At 47.0% G+C, this 8,453-nt stretch overlaps 1 pseudogene across 1 annotated transcript; it reads left to right on the top strand.

The window, feature by feature from the left end:
* The first annotated feature begins 6,373 nt into the window (after nucleotides 1-6,373).
* LOC309452007 (tumor necrosis factor ligand superfamily member 10-like) lies at nucleotides 6,374-8,403 on the top strand (annotated as a pseudogene). The gene is made up of 2 exons (XR_014186702.1): nucleotides 6,374-6,508; nucleotides 7,385-8,403. The product of XR_014186702.1 is annotated as a tumor necrosis factor ligand superfamily member 10-like (transcript).
* The last annotated feature ends 50 nt before the right edge of the window (nucleotides 8,404-8,453 follow it).

Here is an 8,453-nt window from a genome sequence, read left to right as displayed (position 1 = left end):
CAGGGCACCAGGGGGCAGAGGACACCCTGCTGGCTGGGGGGATGGGTCTGTGCCCACAGCTGGGCAGGGTGGGACAGGGGTCTGGGGTCTGGGCTGGGCTGTGGGGGCAGCACTGGCTGCTGGGGCAGCCGGTCCTCGAGGTGGAGCTGGAGGGGGCTGGGGGGACATGGGGGGTGGTGCTGGGCAGTGTGGGACAACAGCCTGTGTGCTTCAGGGTGGGGGCAGGACCCTGTTGGTGGGTGTCTGTGGCTGACTCTGCCCCTCGCCCCCAGGCACCCCCTCCTCGCTGCTATCGGCCGTGCTGCAGCACCAACCAGTCTCGTCTCCCAGACGCTTCACCCTGGCACCGAAGCTGCTGCCGCCCCTCCAGCCCCGCCGCGGTGAATCAAGCCCCTGACAGCCGGGCAGGACGGGGGTCCCGGCCCCGGTCCCACTGCCCCGGGCGCTGAGCAGGCAGCGGCTGCAATAAATGGTGATGGGCAACCAAGCACCAGTGTGGTCAGAGTGGGGGTCCCTGGGGCAGGATGGCAGAAAGCCCCGCTGTATTTGCTTTTTCAGGAGAAAAATAAGTGCTAAAAAGGCGCTTTGGGGGTGCCCAGGTGGATCCAGTGGTATCCAGGGCTCCCCCAGAGGGAGCACGGGGAGCAAACCAGTGGGCACCAGGGCAGAGCCAGCAAAGGCCCATCCTGCTGGGTGGGGCTGAGGTGTCCATGGCTTCAGAAACACCCCCTGGCACTAACTGGGGGGACGGGGTGAGGGGGGAGCCAGGGGGCTGTGCAAGAAGCCGGGCACCCCAGTTTAAGGACAAGGACTTACTGGGGACAGTCCAGCGGTGGGCTACGAAGATGCTGAGGGGTCTGGAGCATTTTTCTTCTGAGGAAAGGCTGAGAGAGCTGGGGCTGTTGAGCTGGAGAAGAGAAGCTGAGAGGGATCTGATCAATGGGATCAGTATCTCAGGGTGGGTGTCAGAGGATGGACCAGACTCTGGTCAGTGGTGCCCAACGCCAGGGTGAGGGGCAACGGGCAGAGACTGAAACACAGGAGGCTCCATGTGCACATGAGCAGAAACTTGTTTGCTGGGAGGTGTGGAGGGGTTTTGATAGATAAAGATCTGTTGCTGAATTAGTCAGGCTCAAAGGAATCTCAAGGCCACTTCGAGAAGCTGAGAACAGAATCTGCTGTGAGAAAGAGGGGCATTCCTCAATCAGCGGGGAAGGGAAGGGAAGGGAAGGGAAGGGAAGGGAAGGGAAGGGAAGGGAAGGGAAGGGAAGGGAAGGGAAGGGAAGGGAAGGGAAGGGAAGGGAAGGGAAGGGAAGGGAAGGGAAGGGAAGGGAAGGGAAGGGAAGGGAAGGGAAGGGAAGGGAAGGGAAGGGAAGGGAAGGGAAGGGAAGGGAAGGGAAGGGAAGGGAAGGGAAGGGAAGGGAAGGGAAGGGAAGGGAAGGGAAGGGAAGGGAAGGGAAGGGCTGCTGCGGGCGGGGCCGGGGCTGCCGTTGTTATAGTTGTAACTAAGTTTTGTAAACTATATCCAAGATTCTTACCTTATCTTGAGGCTTTGCAGGTGTATACAAAAAGAGAACTGAAAGGTAGTCCTCAGTTAGTCCTTATCTTATCTTGAAAGGATAGGATGTACTGAGAATGCACATCTAAGAAATCCAAGAATTTTACATGATTTCACAATGAACATAGGAATAGTTCGCATGTGCAGTGACAAAAGGTGAAAAGTACACGAGTGAAGAAGACTCCTTACTTCATCCTGAAGACCCCCTGAACGACCACCAGAGGACACTGCGCATGCTTAGAGTAGTTCCAAGGTGTTGCAACTGATATTGTGAAATAGTTGTGAAATCTGATGAATATGCAATTCCTACGTTCTAACCCTAATGAATATGTATGTAACCAAATTGTATAAATGTAGTGGAGTTTGAATCAGTGGTCGAAGCCAGCTTTGGGTGCGAACCCCTGGTTTTCCAGCGCTGAAATAAAAGCACCGCATATAACTACCTCCGTGGTTATGTGTCCTGTTTGCTAACATTTTGGAGACCCCAGATGGGACCTCGTGGGCACTGCTGAGGCTGATCGCGTCTTGATTCTGCTCCGGCTAGCACGGAGGTATTCTTGGGGAGCGCATCGGACGCGACCGACCCTCCGCTGCTCTCGACGGACCTCTGATTGGTAAGAAGGTGCTTTCATTATTATTTGGGTACCCAACATCTGGCTCCTGAATCCTGGTAGCCTGCCGGTCAGACGCGGCGAAAGCCACGCTCGGTTGGGCAGGGAGCTCCCGATCGGTAAAGCCTATAGGCTGCGACCATCAGACAGAGGGAAACCTCTGCATGTTCGGCATTTGGTCTGGTTCCTGAATCCTGGTTACTGAATTTATTCTGTTCTGGTTCCTGAATCCTGGTTTCTGAATTTCTTCTTGTCTTTCCTGTATTTGTTCCTGTATTTGGTTCTCGTATTTGTTCCTGTATTTGGTCTGGTTCTTGCATTTGTTTCTGTACTTGTTCTGGTCTGGTTCGGTTCCCGTAGTTGTGTTTGTTTGTTTTAATATGTCTAATTCAGAAGTATCGCCGTTGAGTTGTTTATTGAAACATTGGAAGGAGGCTGTTTTTGGACAGTCTATGCATAAAAAGAAGTTAATCGAATATTGTACTCACTGGTGGCCCGAATATAAACTACCTAATGAGGTACAGTGGCCACCGGAGGGGACTTTGAATCATGAAATTATTGCTGAGTTAATGAGGTTCTGTCAGAGAGAGGGCAAATGGGACGAAGTTCAAGATATTGATCTCTTTTTCTATCTTGAACCACAGCATGATTGGAGGAAGGGTTGCGGACTGATGTTAGTGCAGAGTAATAATGAAAACAAGTGTACGGGATGTAAAACAGAAAAGAGATGCATGACACGTTTGGCTGTGGAAAATAGCAGTGGTAATGATTCAAAGACAGATTTACTGTGTCTCGATGTTGCGCCTTCTGAGGAAACGGTATCAGTTAGACCCTCTGCACCTATCCCTCTTGCTGATAGTGATGATGATTCAAGCGATGATAAGGAGGTAATAACCGGTATAAAAGGGATAATGGTAAGCCCAGTGTCTCACCGAACTAGAAACAGGGAAAAAGAGAAGGAAGCGCAAAAGGTGGGAGGATCATCAAATGTAATAGCACCCCTGCGGCAGGTGGTAGGTGTTGGGGCGGAACCAGTCTATGTAAAAGTCCCGTTTTCGCCAGGGGATTTAGTGATCTGGAAGCAATCAGCCAGTCATTATCAGGAAAACCCAGATGAGGTTGCAAAAGTAATTAAGATGATAATTAAGACGCAGAATCCTGATTGGGATGATTCACAAGTTATTTTGAATATATTAATGGATTCTACAGAAAAAGATATTGTTATATGGGTTGCAAGGGATAAAGTGAGAGAAGATATCCGGAATGGGAAAGTAGAGGGCAATGTTGATGAGAACTTTCCAAAAGAAGATCCCCGATGGAATTATAATACAGGAGGCGGGTTATGCCGTCTCCGGAGATATCAGGATTGGTTATTGATTGGTGTTCAAACTGCTATGCCGAAGCAAATGAATTGGTCAAAATTGTATAACGTAAGGCAGGAAAAGAACGAGCCTCCCTCAGCCTTTTTAGAAAGATTAAAAGAGGCTGCCAAAAGATATACGGATTTAGATATAGAAACGGAACAAGCAAAAACTCAGTTGGCTTTAATTTTCTTGGGGCAGTCTCAAGATGACATTCAGAAGAAATTGCAGAAATTAGAAGGTGCACAATTAAGGGATTTGGACGTAATGTTAGAAACAGCTTGGAGAGAAAAGGAGCAGTCGAGATGTCACCAGCAAAATTTGTTAGCTTTGATCCAGGGACAAGGCAGGGGGGTAGGGGTCCGGGGTAGGGGAGCTGGAAATAGTCGAGGAGGAGGTCGGGGACGTGGTTCGTGGAATACCCAAGGAACTCCCCTGAGACCCCTTGTGAGGCTTGGCATAAATCAATGTGCTTATTGTAAGCAGGAAGGACACTGGAAGAGTGAATGCCCTGCTAGGAATCCCACGGGTCAGGTGTCCAATGTGGCGGGAAATGCGGTACGAACTATGGTGTTGGGGGAATATAGTAATGACAGCTGACTATATGAAGGCACGAAAGGGAAAACTCAGAATAAGGAGCCCTTAGTGACAATACAAGTGGGAGACCGGGACGTAAGATTTTTATTAGACACAGGGGCTACTTACTCTGTATTAAATTCCTTACAGGGGGCGGTAGGTCACAGAGCTACAACAATTGTTGGTGCCACAGGGAAGGAGGAAGTACGGCCATTCCTGCAATCCTTGGATTTGTGTTTTGGAGAAAAGGAACTAACCCACGAGTTCTTATATGTTCCAGATTGTCCAGTTTCTCTTTTAGGACAAGATTTGCTGACTAAATTAGATGCCATAATAACATTTGAGGATGGAGATTTGGTAATGAAAATTCCGGAGTCAAAGGCAGGACAAATTTTACTATTAAAGGAAAATCCAATTGTAAAGATACCACAGGCAGTAGAAGACGCAGTGATTCCCACAGTATGGGAAACTGACATACCCGGGAGGTCAAAAGCAGCTAAACCTGTGAAAGTGGAGCTGAAGGAAGGTGCTAAACCAGTACGATTGAGGCAGTATCCGTTGAAATTAGAAGCTAGATTAGGAGTAGTATCTTTGATTGAGAAATTCTTGAAATATGGAGTTCTAGAGGAATGTGAATCAGAATACAATACTGCAATCTTTCCGGTAAAGAAACCTGATGGTAGCTGTCGACTAGTCCAGGACTTACGAGCAATAAACCAAATCACTAAGAATCACTACATCCCGTAGTGGCAAATCCATATACCTTGCTAACATCTGTGAAAGAGGAATATAAATGGTTTACAGTTCTTGATTTAAAAGATGCCTTCTTCTGCATACCCCTTGACCAGGAAAGTAAAAAGCTATTCGTTTTTGAATGGGAAAATCCACACAACGGAAGAAAGACCCAATTAACCTGGACGCGCCTTCCACAAGGATTTAAGAATAGTCCGACTATCTTTGGAAATCAACTAGCCAAAGAACTCGAGGAGTGGACTACAAGAGGCCATATCGGAATTCCCCGACAATGGTATTTGTTGCTGCAATATGTGGATGATATTCTGATTGCTGCTGAGACCCAAGAACTTTGCATCCAGGTAACAACTGAAATATTGAATCAGTTAGGAATGAATGGATATAAAGTGTCAAAAAATAAAGCTCAGATTGCATCCACGACTGTGATCTATCTAGGATGCGAGCTTTCTCAAGGACAGCGAAGACTAGGTATAAACCGTGTGCATGCTATCTGTGCTATCTCAGAACTGCGTAACTTACATGAATTGAGATCTTTTCTAGGAATGACAGGATGGTGCAGACTCTGGATCATGGACTATGGGCTTATTGCCAAACCTGTATATGAGGCGCCGAAGAATAAGACCTTAGAGTGGGGAAAGCCACAACAAGAAGCTTTCCAGAAATTGAAACAAGCTTTAATAAAAGCACCTGCTTTGAGCCTACCTGACTTAAGTAAAGACTTTCAGTTATTCATACATGAACGACAGAGACTTGCCCTAGGGCTATTAAGCCAACGGCTGGGATCCTGGAAAAGGCCCGTAGGTTATTTCTCTAAACAACTTGACCCGGTAAGTGCTGGATGGCCGGCGTGCTTGCGGGCGGTGGCTGCTACCGTGATATTAATCCAGGAAGTTCGGAAACTGACCATGGGGAAAAAGATCCAAGTATTTGTATCCCACATGGTGACTACTGTATTGGAACAAAAGGGGGGCCATTGGCTTTCCCCAAGTAGAGTGATGAAATATCAAACGATTTTGACAGAACAAGATGATGTTATCCTAAAAACAACTAACCTAATGAATCCAGCTGTGTTTTTAAACGCTGAGACTGAAGAAGAAAATCTGGAACATGATTGTGTGGAGGTCATCGAATAAACCCACGCAAGTCGTCCTGATCTGCAGGATACCCCATTGGAGGAGACGGATTGGGAACTTTTTACTGATGGCAGCAGTTTTGTGGAAAGCAGAGTGCGGTATGCAGGATATGCGATTACTACTGCCAAAACAGTAATTGAAGCCAAATCCCTACCACCAAACACATCAGCACAGAAAGCTGAGTTGATAGCCCTAACTAGGGCATTGGAGCTCAGTGAGGACAAAAGGGTCAATATTTGGACTGATTCAAAATATGTATTTGGAGTTGTTCGTGTGCATGGAGCTCTCTGGAAAGAGCGTGGACTACTTTCCTCTCAAGGAACAAACATCAAGTATCAGAAGGAAATATTAAACTTGATTAATGCCGTTCAAAAGCCATCGCGAGTTGCCATCATGCACTGTAAAGCTCATCAGAGTGGAACATCGAAAATTATTGAAGGAAATTGGCTCGCTGATCAGACAGCTCGATCAGTAGCACGACAAGTTTGGACAATGGTGGGTCTTGTCTCCCAGAAGGTAAGAGCAATTGATTTATTACCTTCAGGGCCACCTAAATATTCTAGAGAAGACGAGAAATTGGCAGGTCTGGTAAAAGCCAGCAAGGATAGCTCTGGGTGGTATGTATCCGCCAATGGACAAGTTGTGGTGCCAATTACTATCATGAGAGGAATACTTCAGACGGAACCCCAGAAGTGTCATTGGGGTGCGGAAGCATTGGTAACATATCTGAGAAAATGGATTATCTCAGTCCAGATGTTAACAATGGCAAAGTCTATTACAGCTAAGTGTGAAATTTGCTTGAAAAATAATCCTTTAGTAAAAAGAAAAATAGAAATGGGGAAAATTAAGACAGGCATACAACCCGGAGATTACTGGCAAATAGATTATGCGGAACTGCCCAGAACTCGAGGGCTTAGATACCTACTAGTTGGGGTAGATACCTTTTCAGGATGGCCGGAAACTTTCCCTTGTCACACCAACCAGGCAAAAGAAACTGTAAAATGGTTACTAAAGGAAATAATCCCTAGATTTGGGGTACCACTGGGAATATCATCTGATAGGGGACCACACTTTGTTGCACAGTTAGTAAAGGAAGTCAGCAGATGTTTGGGAATTAAATGGGAATTACATGCCCCATGGAGACCCCAGTCTAGTGGACAGGTGGAGAAAATGAATCAAACCCTAAAAAGGCAACTTAGCAAGATTTGTCAGGAATCAAAAATTCAATAACGCTGAAACCATTACATATTAGGATTAAACCTAGGAGCGGAATGTTAGTAAGCCCATACAAAATTTTGTATGGCGAACGATATGAAGCACCTGATCCAAATCCAAGTGTGTATGTAAAGGGTAATCAGAATTTATACAATTACGTGTTTCATTTGCTAACAGCGGGACAGCAGCGGGTGAACCCCAGCCCGGCCCGCTCCGCCGCCAGAGGGAACAGTGCAGCGCTGCGTGGGGACCAGCCCTGCCCTGCCACGATGCTGCCCGCGGCCGGTCCCAGCCCTGTGCAGACCTGCGGGGCCACGCTGGTCGCCACCGTGTTCCTGCAGTCTGTCTGCGTGGCCGTCACCTTCCTCTACCTCACCAACGAGCTCAAACAGCCCTGGGACACGTACTCCAAGAGCAGCATCGCTTGTCTCACTAGGGAGGAAATGGGAAATTTCATCCAAAACTTGGATCTAATTGAAAGTGAAGACAGAGCGGCTGACCCCTGCTGGCAAGTAAAGTGGCACCTGGGAAAGGTAATTTAAAGGATGTCGAAAAGCTACGAGGAAAACATATCTGCAGTCAACGCTGACAGAGTGCTGACGCTGTCACAGACCGATGGGCAGCAGCCGCGTGGTCCCATCAACAGGATTGTGGCACATCTGATGGGCGACAGCAACAGGAAGAATTCCCTGTCCCCACACATAGATTCCTCACCCAGGAGAGGGAATAAAAACAAAACAAAACAAAACAAAACAAAACAAAAAAACTGGGAATCGTCAAGAAAAGGCCAGTCTTTCCTTTACAATGTGGAACAGAGAAATTGCGAGTTTGTGATACCCCAGACAGGCTTGGTATCACAAATTTATTTTTGTTTCCGTGAAAACGAGAATGAGGATTCAGATTTGTTACTCAGTTTGTAAACATCCAGAGCCCATTTTGCTCATGAAAAGTGCAAGAACAAGCTGCTGGTCTAAAAAGGCAGAATATGGACTTTACTCCATCTACCAAGGTGGCATGTTTCAGCTGAAAAGAGAGGACAGGATTTTCGTCTCCATCAGTAATGGTGACATAGTTGACACGGACAAAGAAGAAAGTGTTTTTTTGGAGCCTTTATGATTGCTTATAAGATTAAATCCGTGCTCCAAAGAAGCCATGATGAGGGTCAGTTGTTGAAGGAGCTGACTAAAATGGAGTGAAAATGCATTGTCTACGAATAGAAAAGCATTTTCAAAGGGGGGAAATGTTA

The sequence above is a fragment of the Streptopelia decaocto genome (genome assembly GCF_964273445.1).
Source record: "Streptopelia decaocto genome assembly, chromosome: 1".
In the NCBI taxonomy this organism is placed as follows: Eukaryota; Metazoa; Chordata; class Aves; order Columbiformes; family Columbidae; genus Streptopelia; species Streptopelia decaocto.
This window is presented reverse-complemented; position numbering and strand designations above follow the sequence as displayed.